The sequence below is a fragment of the Macrosteles quadrilineatus genome, unplaced genomic scaffold (genome assembly GCF_028750875.1).
Source record: "Macrosteles quadrilineatus isolate MER2022 unplaced genomic scaffold, UCM_ALF_1.0 Scaffold_43__1_contigs__length_1020713, whole genome shotgun sequence".
Taxonomy (NCBI): Eukaryota; Metazoa; Arthropoda; class Insecta; order Hemiptera; family Cicadellidae; genus Macrosteles; species Macrosteles quadrilineatus.
Genome location: NW_026542636.1, coordinates 976,356 through 998,773, shown reverse-complemented (window position 1 = coordinate 998,773; position 22,418 = coordinate 976,356). Strand labels below are relative to the sequence as shown.

Genomic DNA, 22,418 nt, shown 5'->3' with positions numbered 1-22,418 from the left:
CCTTGTTCCATGTTCTGTGTTCCTTGTTCCATGTTCCATGTTCCATGCTCTATGTTCCATGTTCCAATTTCTATGTTCCATGTTCCTTGTTTCATGTTCCATGTTCCATGTTCCATGTTCCATGTTCCATGTTCCATGTTCTATGTTCTATGTTCCATGTTCTATGTTCCATGTTCCTTGTTCCATGTTCCATGTTCCTTGTTCCATGTTCCATATTGGTCAATGCTCTTTCTCCTTGTTCTATGTTCCGTGTTTCTTGTTCCATGTTCCATGTTCCATGTTCCATGTTCCATGTTCCATGTTCCATGTTCCATGTTCCATGTTCCATGTTCCATGTCCTATGGTCAATGCTCTATGTTCTATGTTCCATGTTCTATGTTCCATGCTCTATGTTCCATGTTCCATGTTTTATGTTCAATGTTCCATGTTCCATGTTCCATGTTCAATGTTCCATGTTTCATGTTCAATGGTCAATGTTCCATATTCCATGTTGCATGTTCCATGTTCCATGTTCCATGTTCCATGTTCCATGTCCCATGTTCCATGTTCCATGTTCCATGTTCCATGTTCCATGTTCCATGTTCCATGTTCCATGTCCCATGTTCCATGTTCCATGTTCCATGTTCTATGTTCCATGTTCCATGTTCCATGTTCCATGTTCCATGTTCCATGTTCCATGTTCCATGTTCCATGGTCAATGTTCCATGTTCCATGTTCCATGTTCAATGGTCAATGTTCCATGTTCCATGTTCCATGTTCAATGGTCCGTGTTCCATGTTCCATGTTGCATGTTTCTTGTTCCATGTTCCATGTTCCATGTTCCATGTTTCATGTTCCATGTTCCATGTTCTATGTTCCATGTTCCATGTTCCATGTTCTATGTTCCATGTTCCATGTTCCATGTTCCATGTTCCATGTTTCGTGTTCCATGTCCTATGGTCAATGCTCTATGTTCTATGTTCCATGTTCCATGTTCCATGTTCCATGTTCCATGTTCCATGTTCCATGTCCTATGGTCAATGCTCTATGTTCTATGTTCCATGCTCTATGTTCCATGTTCCATGTTTTATGTTCAATGTTCCGTGTTCCATGTTCCATGTTCCATGTTCCATGTTCAATGTTCCATGTTTCATGTTCAATGGTCCATGTTCCATATTCCATGTTGCATGTTCCATGTTCCATGTTCCATGTTCCATGTTCCATGTCCCATGTTCCATGTTCCATGTTCCATGTTCCATGTTCCATGTTCCATGTTCCATGTTCCATGTTCCATGTTCCATGTTCTATGTTCCATGCTCTATGTTCCATGTTCCATGTTTCATGTTCAATGGTCCATGTTCCATATTCCATGTTGCATGTTCCATGTTCCATGTTCCATGGTCCATGTTCCATGTTCCATGTTTCATGCTCCATGTTCCATGTTCCTTGTTCCATGTTCTATGTTCCTTGTTGCACGTTCTATGTTCAATGTTCGATGTTCCATGTTCCATGCTCTATGTTCCATATTGGTCAATGCTCTTTCTCCTTGTTCTATGTTCCATGTTTCATGTTCCATGTTCCTTGTTCCATGTTCCATGTTCCATTTTCCATGTTCCATGTTCCATGTTCCATGTTCCATGTTCCATGTTCCATGTTCCATGTTCTATGTTCCTTGTTCCATTTTCTGTGTACCTTGTTCCTTGTTCCATGTTCCTTGTTCCATGTTCTGTGTTCCTTGTTCCACGTTCCATGTTCCAATCTCTATGTTCCATGTTCCATGTTCTATGTTCCATGTTCCTTGTTCCATGTTCCATGTTCCTTGTTCCATTTTCTGTGTACCTTGTTCCGTGTTCCATGTTCCATGCTCTATGTTCCATGTTCTATGTTCCATGTTCCTTGTTCCATGTTCCACGTTCCATGTTCCATGTTTCATGTTCCATGTTCCATGTTCTATGTTCCATGTTCCATGCTCTATGTTCCATGTTCCTTGTTCCATATTCCATGTTCCTTGTTCAATGTTCCACGGTCAATGCTCTTTCTCCTTGTTCTATGTTCCGTGTTTCTTGTTCCATGTTCCATGTTCCATGTTCCATGTTCCATGTTCCATGTTCCATGTTCCATGTTCCATGTTCCATGTTCCATGTTCCATGTTCCATGTTCAATGTTCCATGTTCAATGGTCCATGTTCCATGTTACATGTTGAATGTTCCATGTTCCATGTTCCATGTTCCATGTTCCATGTTATTTTCCATGTTCCATGTTCCTTGTTCCATGTTCCTTGTTCCATGTTCCATGTTCCTTGTTCCATGTTCTGTGTTCCTTGTTCCATGTTCCATGTTCCATGCTCTATGTTCCATGTTCCATGTCCTATGTTCCCTGTTCCTTGTTCCATGTTCCATGTTCCATTTTCCATGTTCCATGTCCCATGTTCCATGTTCCATGTTCCATGTTCCATGTTCTATGTTCCATGTTCCATGCACTATGTTCCATGTTCCTTGTTCCATGTTCCATGTTCCTTGTTCCATGTTCCATGTTCCTTGTTCCATGTTCCATATTGGTCAATGCTCTTTCTCCTTGTTCTATGTTCCGTGTTTCTTGTTCCATGTTCCATGTTCCATGTTCCATGTTCCATGATCTATGGTCCATGTTCCATGTTCCATGTTGCATGTTCCATGTTCCAAGTTCCATGTTCCATGTTCCATGTTTCATGTTCCATGGTCAATGTTTCATGTTCCATGGTCCATGTTCCATGTTCCATGTTCCATGGTCCATGTTCTATGTTCCATGGTCCATGTTCCATGTTCTATGGTCCATGTTCCATGTTCCATGTTCCATGGTCAATGTTCCATGTTCCATGTTCCATGTTCCATGTTCCATGTCCTATGTTCCATGCTCTATGTTCTATGTTCCCTGTTCTTTGTTCCAAGTTTCATGTTTTATGTTCCATGTTCCTTGTTCTATGTTCCATGTTCCATGTTACATGTTCCATGTTCTATGGTCCATGTTCCATGTTCCATGTTCCATGTTCCATGTTCCATGTTCAATGTTCCATGTTCCATGGTCCATGTTCCATGCTCCATGGTCAATGTTCCATGTTCCATGTTCCATGTTCCATGTTCCATGTTCCATGTCCTATGTTCCATGCTCTATGTTCCCTGTTCTTTGTTCCATGTTCCAAGTTCCATGTTCCTTGTTCCTTGTTCCATGTTCCTTGTTCCATGTTCTGTGTTCCTTGTTCCATGTTCCATGTTCCATGCTCTATTTTCCATGTTCTTATGTTCTATGTTCCATGTTCCAGGTTCCATGTTCTATGTTCCAATATCTATGTTCCATGTTCCATGTTCTATGTTCCATGTTCCATGCTCCATGTTCTATGTTCCAAGTTCCATGTTCCTTGTTACATGTTCCATTTTCCTTGTTCCATGTTCCATGTTTCATGTTCCATGTTCCTTGTTCCATGTTCCATGTTCCATTTTCCATGTTCCATGTTCCATGTTCCATGTTCCATGTTCCATGTTCCATGTTCCATGTTCCATGGTCCATGTTCCATGTTCCATGTTTCATGGTCAATGTTCCATGTTCCTTGTTCCATGTTCCATGGTCAATGTTCCATGTTCCATGTTCCATGTTCAATGGTCCATGTCCCATGTCCCATGTTCCATGTTCCATGTTCCATGTTCCATGTTCCATGTTCCAAGTTCCATGTCCCATGTTCCATGTTCCATGGTCCATGTTCAATGTTCCGTGGTCCATGTTCCATGTTCCATGTTCCATGTTCCATGTTCCATGTTCCATGTTCCTTGTTCCTTGTTCCATGTTCCATGTTCGATGTTCCATGTTCCATGTTTCATGGTCAATGTTCCATGTTTCTTGTTCCATGTTCCATGGTCAATGTTCCATGTTCCATGTTCCATGTTCAATGGTCCATGTCCCATGTCCCATGTTCTATGTTCCATGTTCCATGCTCCATGTTCTATGTTCCAAGTTCCATGTTCCCTGGTTCCATGTTCCATGTTCCTTGTTCCATGTTCTGTGTTCCTTGTTCCACCTTCCATTTTCCAATCTCTATGTTCCATGTTCCATGTTCTATGTTCCATGTTCCATGCTCCATGTTCTATGTTCCTTGTTCCATTTTCTGTGTACCTTGTTCCTTGTTCCATGTTCCTTGTTCCATGTTCTGTGTTCCTTGTTCCACGTTCCATGTTCCAATCTCTATGTTCCATGTTCTATGTTCCATGTTCCTTGTTCCATGTTCCATGTTCCTTGTTCCATTTTCTGTGTACCTTGTTCTGTGTTCCATGTTCCATGCTCTATGTTCCATGTTCTATGTTCCATGTTCCTTGTTCCATGTTCCATGTTCCATGTTCCTTGTTTCATGTTCCATGTTCCATGTTCTATGTTCCATGTTCCATGCTCTATGTTCCATGTTCCTTGTTCCATATTCCATGTTCCTTGTTCAATGTTCCACGGTCAATGCTCTTTCTCCTTGTTCTATGTTCCGTGTTTCTTGTTCCATGTTCCATGTTCCATGTTCCATGTTCCATGTTCCATGTTCAATGTTCCATGTTCAATGGTCCATGTTCCATGTTACATGTTGAATGTTCCATGTTCCATGTTCCATGTTCCATGTTCCATGTTATTTTCCATGTTCCATGTTCCTTGTTCCATGTTCCTTGTTCCATGTTCCATGTTCCTTGTTCCATGTTCTGTGTTCCTTGTTCCATGTTCCATGTTCCATGCTCTATGTTCCATGTTCCATGTCCTATGTTCCCTGTTCCTTGTTCCATGTTCCATGTTCCATTTTCCATGTTCCATGTTCCATGTTCCATGTTCCATGTTCCATGTTCCATGTTCCATGTTCTATGTTCCATGTTCCATGCACTATGTTCCATGTTCCTTGTTCCATGTTCCATGTTCCTTGTTCCATGTTCCATGTTCCTTGTTCCATGTTCCATATTGGTCAATGCTCTTTCTCCTTGTTCTATGTTCCGTGTTTCTTGTTCCATGTTCCATGTTCCATGTTCCATGTTCCATATCCTATGGTCAATGCTCTATGTTCTATGTTCCATGTTTTATGTTCCATGTTTCATGTTCCATGTTCCATGTTCTATGTTCTATGTTCCATGTTCCATGTTCCATGGTCCATGTTCCATGCTCCATGGTCAATGTTCCATGTTCCATGTTCCATGTTCCATGTTCCATGTTTCATGTCCTATGTTCCATGCTCTTTGTTCCCTGTTCTTTGTTCCATGTTCCTTGTTCCATGTTCCATGTTCCTTGTTCCATGTTCCATGGTCAATGCTCTTTGTCCTTGTTCTATGTTCCGTGTTTCTTGTTCGATGTTCCATGTTCCATGTTCCATGTTCCATGTTCCATGTTCCATGTTCCATGTTCCATGTTCCATGTTCCATGTTCCATGTTCCATGTTCCATGTTCTATTTTCCATGTTCCATGTTCCATGTTCCATGTTCCATGTTCCATGTTCCATGTTCCATGTTCCATGTCCTATGGTCAATGCTCTATGTTCTATGTTCCATGTTCTATGTTCCATGCTCTATGTTCCATGTTCCATGTTCAATGTTTCATGTTCCATGTTCCATGTTCCATGTTCCATGATCTATGGTCCATGTTCCATGTTCCATGTTGCATGTTCCATGTTCCAAGTTCCATGTTTCATGTTCCATGTTCCATGTTCCATGTTCCATGTTCCATGGTCCATGTTTCATGTTCCATGGTCCATGTTCCATGTTCCATGTTCCATGGTCCATTTTCTATGTTCCATGGTCCATGTTCCATGTTCCATGGTCCATGATCCATGTTCCATGTTCCATGGTCAATGTTCCATGTTCCATGTTCCATGTTCCATGTTCCATGTCCTATGTTCCATGCTCTATGTTCTATGTTCCCTGTTCTTTGTTCCAAGTTTCATGTTTTATGTTCCATGTTCCATGTTCCATGTTCCATGTTCCATGTTTCATGTCCTATGGTCAATGCTCTATGTTCTATGTTCCATGCTCTATGTTCCATGTTCCATTTTCCATGTTCAATGTTCCATGTTCTATGTTCCATGTTCTTTGTTCCATGTTTCATGTTTTATGTTCCATGTTCCTTGATCCATGTTCCATGTTCCATGTTCCATGTTCCATGTTCCTTGTTCCATGTTCCATGGTCAATGCTCTATGTTCCTTGTTCCAAGTTTTGTGTTTCTTGTTCCATGTTCCATGTTCCACGATCCATGTTCCATGTTCCATGTTCCATGTCCTATGGTCAATGGTCTATGTTCTATGTTCCATGTTCTATGTTCCATGCTCTATGTTCCATGTACCATGTTCCATGTTCCATGTTCAATGTTCCATGTTCCATGTTCCATGTTCCATGTTCCATGTTCCATGTTCCATGTTCCATGTTCTATGTTCCATGTTCCATGTTACATGTTCCATGTTCTATGGTCCATGTTCCATGTTCCATGTTCCATGTTCCATGTTCCATGTTCAATGTTCCATGTTCCATGGTCCATGTTCCATGCTCCATGGTCAATGTTCCATGTTCCATGTTCCATGTTCCATGTTCCATGTCCTATGTTCCATGCTCTATGTTCCCTGTTCTTTGTTCCCTGTTCTTTGTTCCATGTTCCAAGTTCCATGTTCCTTGTTCCATGTTCCTTGTTCCATGTTCTGTGTTCCTTGTTCCATGTTCCATGTTCCATGCTCTATTTTCCATGTTCTTATGTTCTATGTTCCATGTTCCAGGTTCCATGTTCTATGTTCCAATATCTATGTTCCATGTTCCATGTTCTATGTTCCATGTTCCATGCTCCATGTTCTATGTTCCAAGTTCCATGTTCCTTGTTCCATGTTCCATGTTCCTTGTTCCATGTTCTGTGTTCCTTGTTCCATGTTCCATGTTCCATGCTCTATGTTCCATGCTCTATGTTCCATGCTCTATGTTCCATGTTCCAATTTCTATGTTCCATGTTCCTTGTTTCATGTTCCATGTTCCATGTTCCATGTTCCATGTTCCATGTTCCATGTTCCATGTTCTATGTTCTATGTTCCATGTTCTATGTTCCATGTTCCATGTTCCATGGTCCATGTTCCATGCTCCATGGTCAATGTTCCATGTTCCATGTTCCATTTTCCATGTTCCATGTCCTATGTTCCATGCTCTATGTTCCCTGTTCTTTGTTCCATGTTCCAAGTTCCATGTTCCTTGTTCCATGTTCCATGTTCATTTTTCCATGTTCTGTGTTCCTTGTTCCATGTTCCATGTTCCATGCTCTATGTTCCATGTTCTTATGTTCTATGTTCCATGTTCCAGGTTCCATGTTCTATGTTCCAATATCTATGTTCCATGTTCCATGTTCTATGTTCCATGTTCCATGCTCCATGTTCTATGTTCCAAGTTCCATGTTCCTTGTTCCATGTTCCATGTTCCTTGTTCCATGTTCTGTGTTCCTTGTTCCATGTTCCATGTTCCATGCTCTATGTTCCATGTTCCAATTTCTATGTTCCATGTTTCTTGTTTCATGTTCCATGTTCCATGTTCCATGTTCCATGTTCCATGTTCCATGTTCCATGTTCCATGTTCCATGTTCCATGTTCTATGTTCTATGTTCCATGTTCTATGTTCCATGTTCCTTGTTCCATGTTCCATGTTCCTTGTTCCATGTTCCATATTGGTCAATGCTCTTTCTCCTTGTTCTATGTTCCGTGTTTCTTGTTCCATGTTCCATGTTCCATGTTCCATGTTCCATGTTCCATGCTCTATGTTCCATGTTCCAATTTCTATGTTCCATGTTCCTTGTTTCATGTTCCATGTTCCATGTTCCATGTTCCAAGTTCCATGTCCCATGTTCCATGTTCCATGGTCCATGTTCAATGTTCCGTGGTCCATGTTCCATGTTCCATGTTCCATGTTCCATGTTCCATGTTCCATGTTCCTTGTTTCTTGTTCCATGTTCCATGTTCGATGTTCCATGTTCCATGTTTCATGGTCAATGTTCCATGTTTCTTGTTCCATGTTCCATGGTCAATGTTCCATGTTCCATGTTCCATGTTCAATGGTCCATGTCCCATGTCCCATGTTCTATGTTCCATGTTCCATGCTCCATGTTCTATGTTCCAAGTTCCATGTTCCTTGTTCCATGTTCCATGTTCCTTGTTCCATGTTCTGTGTTCCTTGTTCCACGTTCCATTTTCCAATCTCTATGTTCCATGTTCCATGTTCTATGTTCCATGTTCCATGCTCCATGTTCTATGTTCCTTGTTCCATTTTCTGTGTACCTTGTTCCTTGTTCCATGTTCCTTGTTCCATGTTCTGTGTTCCTTGTTCCACGTTCCATGTTCCAATCTCTATGTTCCATGTTCTATGTTCCATGTTCCTTGTTCCATGTTCCATGTTCCTTGTTCCATTTTCTGTGTACCTTGTTCCGTGTTCCATGTTCCATGCTCTATGTTCCATGTTCTATGTTCCATGTTCCTTGTTCCATGTTCCATGTTCCATGTTCCATGTTTCATGTTCCATGTCCCATGTTCTATGTTCCATGTTCCATGCTCTATGTTCCATGTTCCTTGTTCCATATTCCATGTTCCTTGTTCAATGTTCCACGGTCAATGCTCTTTCTCCTTGTTCTATGTTCCGTGTTTCTTGTTCCATGTTCCATGTTCCATGTTCCATGTTCCATGTTCAATGTTCCATGTTCAATGGTCCATGTTCCATGTTACATGTTGAATGTTCCATGTTCCATGTTCCATGTTCCATGTTCCATGTTCCATGTTATTTTCCATGTTCCATGTTCCATGTTCCATGTTCCATTTTCCATGTTCCATGTTCCATGTTCCATGTTCCATGTTCCATGTTCCATGTTCCATGTTCCATGTTCTATGTTCCATGTTCCATGCACTATGTTCCATGTTCCTTGTTCCATGTTCCATGTTCCTTGTTCCATGTTCCATGTTCCTTGTTCCATGTTCCATATTGGTCAATGCTCTTTCTCCTTGTTCTATGTTCCGTGTTTCTTGTTCCATGTTCCATGTTCCATGTTCCATGTTCCATGTTCCATATCCTATGGTCAATGCTCTATGTTCTATGTTCCATGTTTTATGTTCCATGTTTCATGTTCCATGTTCCATGTTCTATGTTCTATGTTCCATGTTCCATGTTCCATGGTCCATGTTCCATGCTCCATGGTCAATGTTCCATGTTCCATGTTCCATGTTCCATGTTCCATGTTCCATGTCCTATGTTCCATGCTCTTTGTTCCCTGTTCTTTGTTCCATGTTCCTTGTTCCATGTTCCATGTTCCTTGTTCCATGTTCCATGGTCAATGCTCTTTGTCCTTGTTCTATGTTCCGTGTTTCTTGTTCGATGTTCCATGTTCCATGTTCCATGTTCCATGTTCCATGTTCCATGTTCCATGTTCCATGTTCCATGTTCCATTTTCCATGTTCCATGTTCCATGTTCCATGTTCCATGTTCCATGTTCCATGTTCCATGTTCCATGTCCTATGGTCAATGCTCTATGTTCTATGTTCCATGTTCTATGTTCCATGCTCTATGTTCCATGTTCCATGTTCAATGTTTCATGTTCCATGTTCCATGTTCCATGTTCCATGATCTATGGTCCATGTTCCATGTTCCATGTTGCATGTTCCATGTTCCAAGTTCCATGTTTCATGTTCCATGTTCCATGTTCCATGTTCCATGTTCCATGGTCCATTTTCTATGTTCCATGGTCCATGTTCCATGTTCCATGTTCCATGGTCCATGATCCATGTTCCATGGTCAATGTTCCATGTTCCATGTTCCATGTTCCATGTTCCATGTCCTATGTTCCATGCTCTATGTTCTATGTTCCCTGTTCTTTGTTCCAAGTTTCATGTTTTATGTTCCATGTTCCATGTTCCATGTTCCATGTTCCATGTTCCATGTTTCATGTCCTATGGTCAATGCTCTATGTTCTATGTTCCATGCTCTATGTTCCATGTTCCATTTTCCATGTTCAATGTTCCATGTTCTATGTTCCATGTTCTTTGTTCCATGTTTCATGTTTTATGTTCCATGTTCCTTGATCCATGTTCCATGTTCCATGTTCCATGTTCCATGTTCCATGCTCTATGTTCCATGTTCCAATTTCTATGTTCCATGTTCCTTGTTTCATGTTCCATGTTCCATGTTCCATGTTCCAAGTTCCATGTCCCATGTTCCATGTTCCATGTTCCATGTTCCTTGTTCCTTGTTCCATGTTCCATGTTCGATGTTCCATGTTCCATGTTTCATGGTCAATGTTCCATGTTTCTTGTTCCATGTTCCATGGTCAATGTTCCATGTTCCATGTTCCATGTTCAATGGTCCATGTCCCATGTCCCATGTTCTATGTTCCATGTTCCATGCTCCATGTTCTATGTTCCAAGTTCCATGTTCCTTGTTCCATGTTCCATGTTCCTTGTTCCATGTTCTGTGTTCCTTGTTCCACGTTCCATTTTCCAATCTCTATGTTCAATGGTCCTTGTTCCATGTTCCATGTTCCATGTTCCATGCTCTATGTTCCATGTTCTTATGTTCTATGTTCCATGTTCCAGGTTCCATGTTCTATGTTCCAATATCTATGTTCCATGTTCCATGTTCTATGTTCCATGTTCCATGCTCCATGTTCTATGTTCCAAGTTTCATGTTCCTTGTTCCATGTTCCATGTTCTATGTTCTATGTTCCATGTTCTATGTTCCATGTTCCTTGTTCCATGTTCCATGTTCCTTGTTCCATGTTCCATATTGGTCAATGCTCTTTCTCCTTGTTCTATGTTCCGTGTTTCTTGTTCCATGTTCCATGTTCCATGTTCCGTGTTCCATGTTCCATGTTCCATGTTCCATGTTCCATGTTCCATGTTCCATGTCCTATGGTCAATGCTCTATGTTCTATGTTCCATGTTCTATGTTCCATGCTCTATGTTCCATGTTCCATGTTTTATGTTCAATGTTCCATGTTCCATGTTCCATGTTCCATGTTCAATGTTCCATGTTTCATGTTCAATGGTCCATGTTCCATATTTCATGTTGCATGTTCCATGTTCCATGTTCCATGTTCCATGTTCCATGTTCCATGTTCCATGTTCCCTGTTCCATGTTCCATGTTCCATGTTCCATGTTCCATGTTCCATGTTCCATGTTCCATGTTCCATGTTCCATGGTCAATGTTCCATGTTCCATGTTCCATGTTCAATGGTCCTTGTTCCATGTTCCAGGTTGCATGTTCCTTGTTCCATGTTCCATGTTCCATGTTCCATGTTCCATGTTTCATGTTCCATGGTCAATGCTCTATGTTCTATGTTCCATGTTCTATGTTCCATGCTCTATGTTCCATGTTCCATGTTCAATGTTTCATGTTCCATGTTCCATGTTCCATGTTCCATGATCTATGGTCCATGTTCCATGTTCCATGTTGCATGTTCCATGTTCCAAGTTCCATGTTTCATGTTCCATGTTCCATGTTCCATGTTCCATGTTCCATGGTCCATGTTTCATGTTCCATGGTCCATGTTCCATGTTCCATGTTCCATGGTCCATTTTCTATGTTCCATGGTCCATGTTCCATGTTCCATGGTCCATGATCCATGTTCCATGTTCCATGGTCAATGTTCCATGTTCCATGTCCCATGTTCCATGTTCCATGTCCTATGTTCCATGCTCTATGTTCTATGTTCCCTGTTCTTTGTTCCAAGTTTCATGTTTTATGTTCCATGTTCCATGTTCCATGTTCCATGTTCCATGTTTCATGTCCTATGGTCAATGCTCTATGTTCTATGTTCCATGCTCTATGTTCCATGTTCCATTTTCCATGTTCAATGTTCCATGTTCCATGTTCCATGTTCTTTGTTCCATGTTTCATGTTTTATGTTCCATGTTCCTTGATCCATGTTCCATGTTCCATGTTCCATGTTCCATGTTCCTTGTTCCATGTTCCATGGTCAATGCTCTATGTTCCTTGTTCCAAGTTCTGTGTTTCTTGTTCCATGTTCCATGTTCCACGTTCCATGTTCCATGTTCCATGTTCCATGTCCTATGGTCAATGGTCTATGTTCTATGTTCCATGTTCTATGTTTCATGCTCTATGTTCCATGTTCCATGTTCCATGTTCCATGTTCAATGTTCCATGTTCCATGTTCCATGTTCCATGTTCCATGTTCCATGTTCCATGTTCCATGTTCTATGTTCCATGTTCCATGTTACATGTTCCATGTTCTATGGTCCATGTTCCATGTTCCATGTTCCATGTTCAATGTTCCATGTTCCATGGTCCATGTTCCATGCTCCATGGTCAATGTTCCATGTTCCATGTTCCATGTTGCATGTCCTATGTTTCATGCTCTATGTTCCCTGTTCTTTGTTCCATGTTCCAAGTTCCATGTTCCTTGTTCCATGTTCCTTGTTCCATGTTCTGTGTTCCTTGTTCCATGTTCCATGTTCCATGCTCTATTTTTCATGTTCTTATGTTCTATGTTTCATGTTCCAGGTTCCATGTTCTATGTTCCAATATCTATGTTCCATGTTCCATGTTCTATGTTCCATGTTCCATGCTCCATGTTCTATGTTCCAAGTTCCATGTTCCTTGTTCCATGTTCCATGTTCCTTGTTCCATGTTCTGTGTTCCTTGTTCCATGTTCCATGTTCCATGCTCTATGTTCCATGCTCTATGTTCCATGTTCCAATTTCTATGTTCCATGTTCCTTGTTTCATGTTCCATGTTCCATGTTCCATGTTCCATGTTCCATGTTCCATGTTCTATGTTCTATGTTCCATGTTCTATGTTCCATGTTCCATGTTCCATGGTACATGTTCCATGCTCCATGGTCAATGTTCCATGTTCCATGTTCCATTTTCCATGTTCCATGTCCTATGTTCCATGCTCTATGTTCCCTGTTCTTTGTTCCATGTTCCAAGTTCCATGTTCCTTGTTCCATGTTCCATGTTCCTTTTTCCATGTTCTGTGTTCCTTGTTCCATGTTCCATGTTCCATGCTCTATGTTCCATGTTCTTATGTTCTATGTTCCATGTTCCTGGTTCCATGTTCTATGTTCCAATATCTATGTTCCATGTTCCATGTTCTATGTTCCATGTTCCATGCTCCATGTTCTATGTTCCAAGTTCCATGTTCCTTGTTCCATGTTCCATGTTCCTTGTTCCATGTTCTGTGTTCCTTGTTCCATGTTCCATGTTCCATGCTCTATGTTCCATGTTCCAATTTCTATGTTCCATGTTTCTTGTTTCATGTTCCATGTTCCATGTTCCATGTTCCATGTTCCATGTTCCATGTTCCATGTTCCATGTTCTATGTTCTATGTTCCATGTTCTATGTTCCATGTTCCTTGTTCCATGTTCCATGTTCCTTGTTCCATGTTCCATATTGGTCAATGCTCTTTCTCCTTGTTCTATGTTCCGTGTTTCTTGTTCCATGTTCCATGTTCCATGTTCCATGTTCCATGTTCCATGCTCTATGTTCCATGTTCCAATTTCTATGTTCCATGTTCCTTGTTTCATGTTCCATGTTCCATGTTCCATGTTCCATGTTCCATGTTCTATGTTCTATGTTCCATGTTCTATGTTCCATGTTCCTTGTTCCATGTTCCATGTTCCTTGTTCCATGTTCCATATTGGTCAATGCTCTTTCTCCTTGTTCTCTGTTCCGTGTTTCTTGTTCCATGTTCCATGTTCCATGTTCCATGTTCCATGTTCCATGTTCCATGTCCTATGGTCAATGCTCTATGTTCTATGTTCCATGTTCTATGTTCCATGCTCTATGTTCCATGTTCCATGTTTTATGTTCAATGTTCCATGTTCCATGTTCCATGTTCCATGTTCCGTGTTCCATGTTTCATGTTCAATGGTCCATGTTCCATATTCCATGTTGCATGTTCCATGTTCCATGTTCCATGTTCCATGTCCCATGTTCCATGTTCCATGTTCCATGTTCCATGTTCCATGTTCCTTGTTCCATGTTCCATGTTCCATGTTCCATGTTCCATGTTCCATGTTCCATGTTCCATGTTCCATGGTCAATGTTCCATGTTCCATGTTCCATGTTCAATGGTCCTTGTTCCATGTTCCATGTTCCATGTTCCATGCTCTATGTTCCATGTTCTTATGTTCTATGTTCCATGTTCCAGGTTCCATGTTCTATGTTCCAATATCTATGTTCCATGTTCCATGTTCTATGTTCTATGTTCCATGCTCCATGTTCTATGTTCCAAGTTCCATGTTCCTTGTTCCATGTTCCATGTTCCTTGTTCCATGTTCCATATTGGTCAATGCTCTTTCTCCTTGTTCTATGTTCCGTGTTTCTTGTTCCATGTTCCATGTTCCATGTTCCATGTTCCATGTTCCATGCTCTATGTTCCATGTTCCAATTTCTATGTTCCATGTTCCTTGTTTCATGTTCCATGTTCCATGTTCCATGTTCCATGTTCCATGTTCTATGTTCTATGTTCCATGTTCTATGTTCCATGTTCCTTGTTCCATGTTCCATGTTGTACCGATGGTAGTTAGTTTTTATTTGAAATAACAAAACAAAATCAATATTATTTAATCATTGGCTAGAAAGATTAAGAAAGAGTGACCAGCAGTTTAGAAGTTTTAGTTTTGTAGGGTTGGTAGTGGTTAGTGATAACCAGGTTCAACTTTGTCAGTTTTAAGTTCACTGGAAATATGGTCATCTAAGTTGTGGTTGCTGTAGAAAATTGTAAGTAGTTTTAATATTGTTTAGTAATAAGATTTTAGCTGATTTATTGTATATAGCTTTGTAGAAATCACTTTTGGAAAAAGATGAAAAGGAATGAATAGTTTTCAAACCAATTTTAATGCATTTCACAAGAAAAGAAAACAAGTAAAGTTTATACAGACCTGTTGAGTTTTGTTCTAGGAGAAGCACATTTTCACAAGAAGTTGTAAAGATCTTAAATCTACTTTTAATTATTAGAATTTATAGAGAATAGTTTTTATTGGGTTTGTGTGATGTTTTCAGACAGAAATCAACCACTTCTTGGTACTACCACTTCTTGTTCACCTTCTTATGATTGGTCCAGTAGCTTTTTGCACCACTTCTAGTTTGCATGGTATCTGCTAGTGCCTGTTCTGACCATTAAACCAGTGTCTCTGTTTAAAGTAAGATCTTTCCACTATTTTATTATTTAGTATAATTTTTGGAAGTAACAACTGGATATTTAATTTCATTTGGAAAGTGTATTTTGAGAAATTTGACATCCGTAAAATAAATGCATCTTTGGCCTACTTTGTCTTTTAATTTATCTCACTTCTACTACCAGCTTAAATTAGATTCATCCTAAATTAAAGTATACTACCTAATTGGCTACAAGGTAGGGGTATACAAGTGCGCGACTCTGCTAATGAATCATTTAAAATTAGAAGCTGGTAAAAGTGAGAAATACATAGGCCTACATGATTATTGAGGATTACGCCTATGTTAGAAGAACTACAGCAAATAAGTAGAGGCTGAAAAATTTTCAACATGTCAAAATACAATTTAAATTATCTAAACAAAGAAGAACTTCTGTACGAGATAAGAATAAGAGGGGAAGAAACGAGTGATAGTGATGTAGACTCTTTAAGAAAAACTTTAAGATCTTGTATTAACCAGAATACCGATTTAACAAATTTAAAAGGTTCATACACTTTATCTGGGGAAATAACTATAATTGGGGAAAAGTGTGAACAAATTGATTCTCTAATTGAACAGTGTAGGGAAAATGTGACTAAACTCAAAATAGCTAAAATCAAGGCAAAACTAGTGCATGTACAAAACCGGACTACTAATCTATTACAATGTAAGCTGGATCCAGATAAGAAAGTTAGTTTAGACAAATTAAATCAGCAAATCTTAAATAGTTTTGAGCAATTTAAAACAATGCATACCTTCTCAGACCAGGAGATGGGGGATTTTGAAGAGGAGCTGAATAACTCTATAGTTGAGAATGAAATAATTGGGGAAAAATTAAATCAGTCTAAATCAGTAGTTCCACCAACTGAAAACTTCACTTCATCTACACCTCAAAGAGTAGAGATTGATTGTTTTCAACAAAATGTGCCGGGTCAAGTCATAAATAATCAACCAAACTCATGTACAGTTGTAAATAGTAGCCTAAGTCCTAGTAGCCTTTTTACAAAGTTGTCAAACCCATTGGAAATTTATTTAAAAAATTTTCCTGTGTGTAATGGTTTAGAAACAAACACATTGTTGCAGTTTTTGAGAAACCTAGTTACTGTCCGAAATGAAACTTCTTTATCTGAGCAAGATTTGTATGAGATTCTACCAATTTATTCTACAGCACCATTAGTGAATAAAATATTAGAATTCAAAAGGGAATCAAAATCAATTGATTTGTTGCATGCTAATATAATCACTACATTTTTGCCAATCACCTTAAGGGAAAAGCTGAAACAAGATTTAATTTTTCGACCTCAAAAACACCTTGAACCTTTGTCTATATATGTGCATGAAATAAAAATAAACCACCAGGTATTAAAGTGTGATTTAACTGAGAGTCAACTTGTTAGTTTTATTAAGAATGGAATACATCCTGATTTGCGCAACAAACTAATATTTGAGAAGAACCCTGAAACATTTTTAGACTTAGATCATCTTTGTATAAGTTTAAATAATGTAACATACAATGATTACCTCAGAAATCAAGGTTTTCCAGTTAGTAATAGTAGTGTTAGCAAGCCTTATCTATCAACTGATGATAAGCCTAGGATGGATAAACCTAACCCAGGAGTTCAACGACCTAAAAGTCACTACTCAAATCGTAACAATGAGAGGCCTGTTTGTTTCAAATGTCAAAGAGTAGGTCATATTGCTCGTAATTGTTACAGACCAGATCCAAAAAACTAGTTAAGCCAGGAAAAACACGTAGCCTAGACTACAAATCTGTTTTTCCGGACGGCAAGAAAGAATTCGGAAATAATAAACCTGTATATAGTTCTCATAGTCCCAATTTTAAGTCTGAACTGAGAAGAGTTGTTAAGGATTTTAATAAAATAAATTCACCTGGATTAAAGAAAGTAAAAGCTAAAACTGTAACACATTTACCCTGTATTTCTGTGGATTTAGGAAACAAATTAAGTGTGGGAGCTTTGTTAGACACTGGAGCTAGTCAAAACTTTATAAGCTTGGATTTATACAACAGATTATTGGGAAATAAATTAATTATGAGTGAAAATACTTGGCAGGGAACCATAGTTGCTGCAAACAATGAACCTTTGAACATAAATAAGCAATGTGAAACTTTGATTAAGATAAAATCATTTACCTGGAAACAAACATTTTTAGTGGTTGAGTTAAAATATTTTGACATGATTTTAGGATACCCTTTTATGTGTGCAAGCAAGTTAAACCTAAATATGGATCGACAAATGGGTTATTTTACATTTAAACCTGAAGATGAAATTAAGTTAATTCCAAGTACAAACCTGAGTGAATTAAGCTTAAGTAGTATTAAAGTAGGAGATGTTGAAATGTGTGAAGAAGCTGAGAAGTTAATTAAGAATTTTCCTACTGTTTTTACGGATAAGATAGGATCAGCACTTGATTTGGAAATTGAGCTTAAAGTGACGGATGATAAACCTGTTAGTATACGCCCTTATTTTTTAAGTCCACCCAAAGTAGAGAAGATGAAAGCTATAATTGATGACTGGATAAAACAAGATGTCGCGGAAGTTTCCACTAGTCCATATAGCGCCCCTGCATTTTTGACTCAAGATGACAGACTTGTAATTAACTACTCTGAACTCAATAAGAAGTTAATCAATGTAGATTACCCGCTAGGAGATATACAGAATATGTATCAGCATCTAAAAGGAGCTAGATATTTTACAGTCATAGATTTAAACAAAGCATTTTTACAATGTCCCATAGCTTTAGAATCCAGAGATTTAACATCTTTTAGTACAATTTTTGGTAAATTTCGTATGAAGAGAATTCCATTTGGATTGAAAATAGGCAGTAGCGTACTATCACATTATTTGGACAAAATATTTAATGACATCAAATTTCAGTATATGATTAACTTTTGTGATGATATTGTTGTATATAGCCCTGATAAGAGAAACCATATTGAGCATGTTACAGAAGTGATTAAGAGATTAGCACAACACGGACTTACAGTAAATCCACAAAAAGTCAAATTCTTTTGTAAGGAAATAAGTTTTTTAGGACATATTATTAAACAAGATAGCATTACTATAGATCCCGAGCGAACTAGTTCATTAATGAAATTTCCTGCTCCAAAAACTGTGAGGCAAGTGCGACAGTTTATAGGAATGTGTGGTTATTGGTCTCGATATATTCCAAAGTATGCTGAGATATGTTTACCTCTGTTTGCGCTGAAAAAGAAAGGTGTAAAATTTAAGTGGAATGAGGAGTGTCAAAATGCATTTGAAACCTTAAAGAGTAAGATAGCAAATCCGCCTATACTACAAATGGCCGATTTTTCTAAAGAATTTGAATTGCATACCGACGCAAGCGACCTAGCAGCTGCTGGTGTTTTATTGCAAAGAAATGAGGAGGGGAATAAAATGCCTATTGCTTACTATTCTAAGAAATTCACACCTACTGAGATGCGTTATAGCACTTACGAAAAGGAAGCTTACAGTGTAATATTGTGTGTAGAGAAATGGCATCAATTCTTGGAAGTAAGAAGTTTTAAATTAGTTACTGATTGTCAAGGTCTTAGTTTCATGCTCAAATCTCGAAAAAGCCGTGGAAGATTGTCTAGATGGTTTGAAAGGTTGTTTAGTCTTCCATTCACAGTTGAACATGTAAAAGGTTCGGAGAATATAATAGCTGATGCGTTATCACGTATGTTTAGTGGAGAGAAAGAGAGTGAGACGGAAATTCACGAAACTAATCTGTTAAGCAATATCAACAATGAAGTCTATTTTTGTAATGTGTTAAATGAAATACCATTGGATCTTAAGGACATTAAAGTACATCAAGAGAGCGATGAAGAGTGTAAGAAAATCATTGAAAGCATCAAGAATAAGACTAATAATGAAAATTATACCCTGAAAAATGAAGTTTTATTGTTTAAAAAGAAGATTTATTTGCCCAAGAAACTGTTTAGTGTAATATTCGCATTCTATCACAACTCATTAATTGGTGGTCATATGGGAATTTTTAGGACTCAAAGTAAAGTAAATGAAAGTTTTCACCATCCTGAATTAAATGAATTCGTAAAAGGTAAAGTCCGTGAATGTAAGATCTGTCTGATGTCTAAGTCGGAACAACGTAAGTTTGAAGGTCGACTGATATCTGTTCCTGTAACTCAAGCTCTAAACACTGTGTTTATTGACCTAGCTGGACCATTTCCCCGATCAAATAAACTCAATCAGTACATTTTAATTGTGGTCGATGCATTTACCCGTTTTGTATGGTTGTACCCTCTGAAGGATTGCAAGACAAAATTCATCATAGAAAAATTGAAGATAATTTTTGATAGTTTCTCAGTACCCCGAATACTTGTGTCTGATAATGCCAGTTATTTTACATCCAAGGAATTTAAGAAATTCATGTTCAATAACTATGTGGAACACAGAAAGTTAGCTGCGTACAGAGCAAACGGAAATTTGTCGGAACGATATTTGAGGGAGACTAATAATGCTTTACGGAGTTTTTATGGTAATCAACATGATAAATGGGATTCAAATCTGGGACTGATTGCCACAAGTTTGAATACTGCTGTAAATAGTTCGACTAAATCAACTGCTTTTGGTTTAATGTTTGCCCATCCTTGTAACAATGCACTGACAAACTTATGGAATGTTAATGACATTATTTCGGAGAAGTTAACTCCTGATCAAAGGAGGGAAAATTTGGAGAAAGCCATAAATAACGTCAGAAGAAGCATTGCCAAAAATCAAAGAAGGGAGAGATATAGCTATCCTCGGAGAAACCATCCATTTAAGTTGAATATGGAAGTGTACATCAAGACACATTATTTAAGTAATGCAGCGAATAAATTCAGCAAGAAATTAGCACCTAGATACGTTGGACCTTACATAATACGCTATTTTCTGAGTGATTCAACAGTACTAGTACAAAATCCTAGCAAGTTAGAAGACGTGAAGAAAATTCATATAATTGATTTAAAGAAGAGTTAAGTAGTGAAGAGGACCAAAAGTAACCAATGTATTGATGGAAGAGGAAATGTGAAAAATGGAATTAAATGGAAGATTACGGAAGACTGAAGCTAAATTGGTCTTTATGAAATGTCTGTAAAGTAGAAGTTAGATTTGTTTAGTTGAAATATTAATTAGTTAAGGGATTTTAGCAAGCTAAGAGGGAATTTGAAATTTTGTAAATTAGTACTGTGGGAGTTGTTTTAGGTTCTTAAGAATTTTTCAAAGTTTTAAAGTGTTTTTAGTAAGAGAGTGTATAAATGTGTATGTATTGGTGAATGTGTGAGTATTTGTGGCAGCAAAAGGTAGTATGAATCTGTATGAATCTAAAATGGAGTCTGAACGTAGTGTATGAGTGGGATTTTTACTAAAGGACGCACAATAACATTTTGATTAATTTTGCACTTGTAAACAGGGAAAATAACACAGAACACAAAACACTTCACACGAAACACACGAGGGAACATAAAAACAGGGAATATAACACACTGGGATAAATAAATTAAGGGAAAACTAAAGAAAAACACAGCACACGCAAACGACATAACTAAACTAAACTGGAGAAGTGAAAGTTATTTGTCTTGTCTGGAGTTGATGTTGGGAGGGGTCAGTGAACTGTGAGCGGATGTGAAGAGTTCAAAAGAGATTTAAATAGGCTTGTTTAAGATCGCTTAAGTAATTGGGGGTTTTAAAGAAAGGTTTTATTTTAAGGTATAATTTTTGTAAATAAGATTGATAATATTTGAATTGTCGTAGGAAAATGAAATGGTTCAAAATGAAAAATTGTGTAAATAGAAGTTGTTGTTTTGAGTAGAAGGTTCTGTAAGGTGCTGTAAACGTGTGGAGGCTATTTGAACTAGGAGTTAGTGTTTGTAGAATTTGTTGATAGGTAGCGCTAGTTGAAATGTCAAACGGAGTTAGAGTTTTATTATTTGTTTTAAAAGGTTTGTTTATTTTCTTTTGTAGAGTTGTTGTTTTAAAAGGAAATGTAAATATTAATTTTGAGAAAGAGTGTATAATTTTGTTTATGTAATTTCAAGTTAAGGAGGGGAAATTCTGTACCGATGGTAGTTAGTTTTTATTTGAAATAACAAAACAAAATCAATATTATTTAATCATTGGCTAGAAAGATTAAGAAAGAGTGACCAGCAGTTTAGAAGTTTTAGTTTTGTAGGGTTGGTAGTGGTTAGTGATAACCAGGTTCAACTTTGTCAGTTTTAAGTTCACTGGAAATATGGTCATCTAAGTTGTGGTTGCTGTAGAAAATTGTAAGTAGTTTTAATATTGTTTAGTAATAAGATTTTAGCTGATTTATTGTACATAGCTTTGTAGAAATCACTTTTGGAAAAAGATGAAAAGGAATGAATAGTTTTCAAACCAATTTTAATGCATTTCACAAGAAAAGAAAACAAGTAAAGTTTATACAGACCTGTTGAGTTTTGTTCTAGGAGAAGCACATTTTCACAAGAAGTTGTAAAGATCTTAAATCTACTTTTAATTATTAGAATTTATAGAGAATAGTTTTTATTGGGTTTGTGTGATGTTTTCAGACAGAAATCAACCACTTCTTGGTACTACCACTTCTTGTTCACCTTCTTATGATTGGTCCAGTAGCTTTTTGCACCACTTCTAGTTTGCATGGTATCTGCTAGTGCCTGTTCTGACCATTAAACCAGTGTCTCTGTTTAAAGTAAGATCTTTCCACTATTTTATTATTTAGTATAATTTTTGGAAGTAACAACTGGATATTTAATTTCATTTGGAAAGTGTATTTTGAGAAATTTGACATCCGTAAAATAAATGCATCTTTGGCCTACTTTGTCTTTTAATTTATCTCACTTCTACTACCAGCTTAAATTAGATTCATCCTAAATTAAAGTATACTACCTAATTGGCTACAAGGTAGGGGTATAATGTTCCTTGTTCCATGTTCCATATTGGTCAATGCTCTTTCTCCTTGTTCTCTGTTCCGTGTTTCTTGTTCCATGTTCCATGTTCCATGTTCCATGTTCCATGTTCCATGTCCTATGGTCAATGCTCTATGTTCTATGTTCCATGTTCTATGTTCCATGCTCTATGTTCCATGTTCCATGTTTTATGTTCAATGTTCCATGTTCCATGTTCCATGTTCCATGTTCCATGTTCCATGTTCCGTGTTCCATGTTTCATGTTCAATGGTCCATGTTCCATATTCCATGTTGCATGTTCCATGTTCCATGTTCCATGTTCCATGTCCCATGTTCCATGTTCCATGT

General features: G+C 38.1%; 2 long non-coding RNA genes across 2 annotated transcripts; both read left to right on the top strand.

Annotated features, from left to right (window-relative positions):
- The first annotated feature begins 14,523 nt into the window (after window positions 1–14,523).
- Window positions 14,524–15,258, top strand: LOC129005904 (uncharacterized). Its single transcript, XR_008491873.1, has 2 exons — window positions 14,524–14,710; window positions 14,993–15,258. It is a non-coding gene; the product is annotated as an uncharacterized LOC129005904 (long non-coding RNA).
- Window positions 15,259–20,929: 5,671 nt separating this feature from the next.
- Window positions 20,930–21,979, top strand: LOC129005906 (uncharacterized). Its single transcript, XR_008491874.1, has 2 exons — window positions 20,930–21,431; window positions 21,714–21,979. It is a non-coding gene; the product is annotated as an uncharacterized LOC129005906 (long non-coding RNA).
- Window positions 21,980–22,418: the final 439 nt, after the last annotated feature.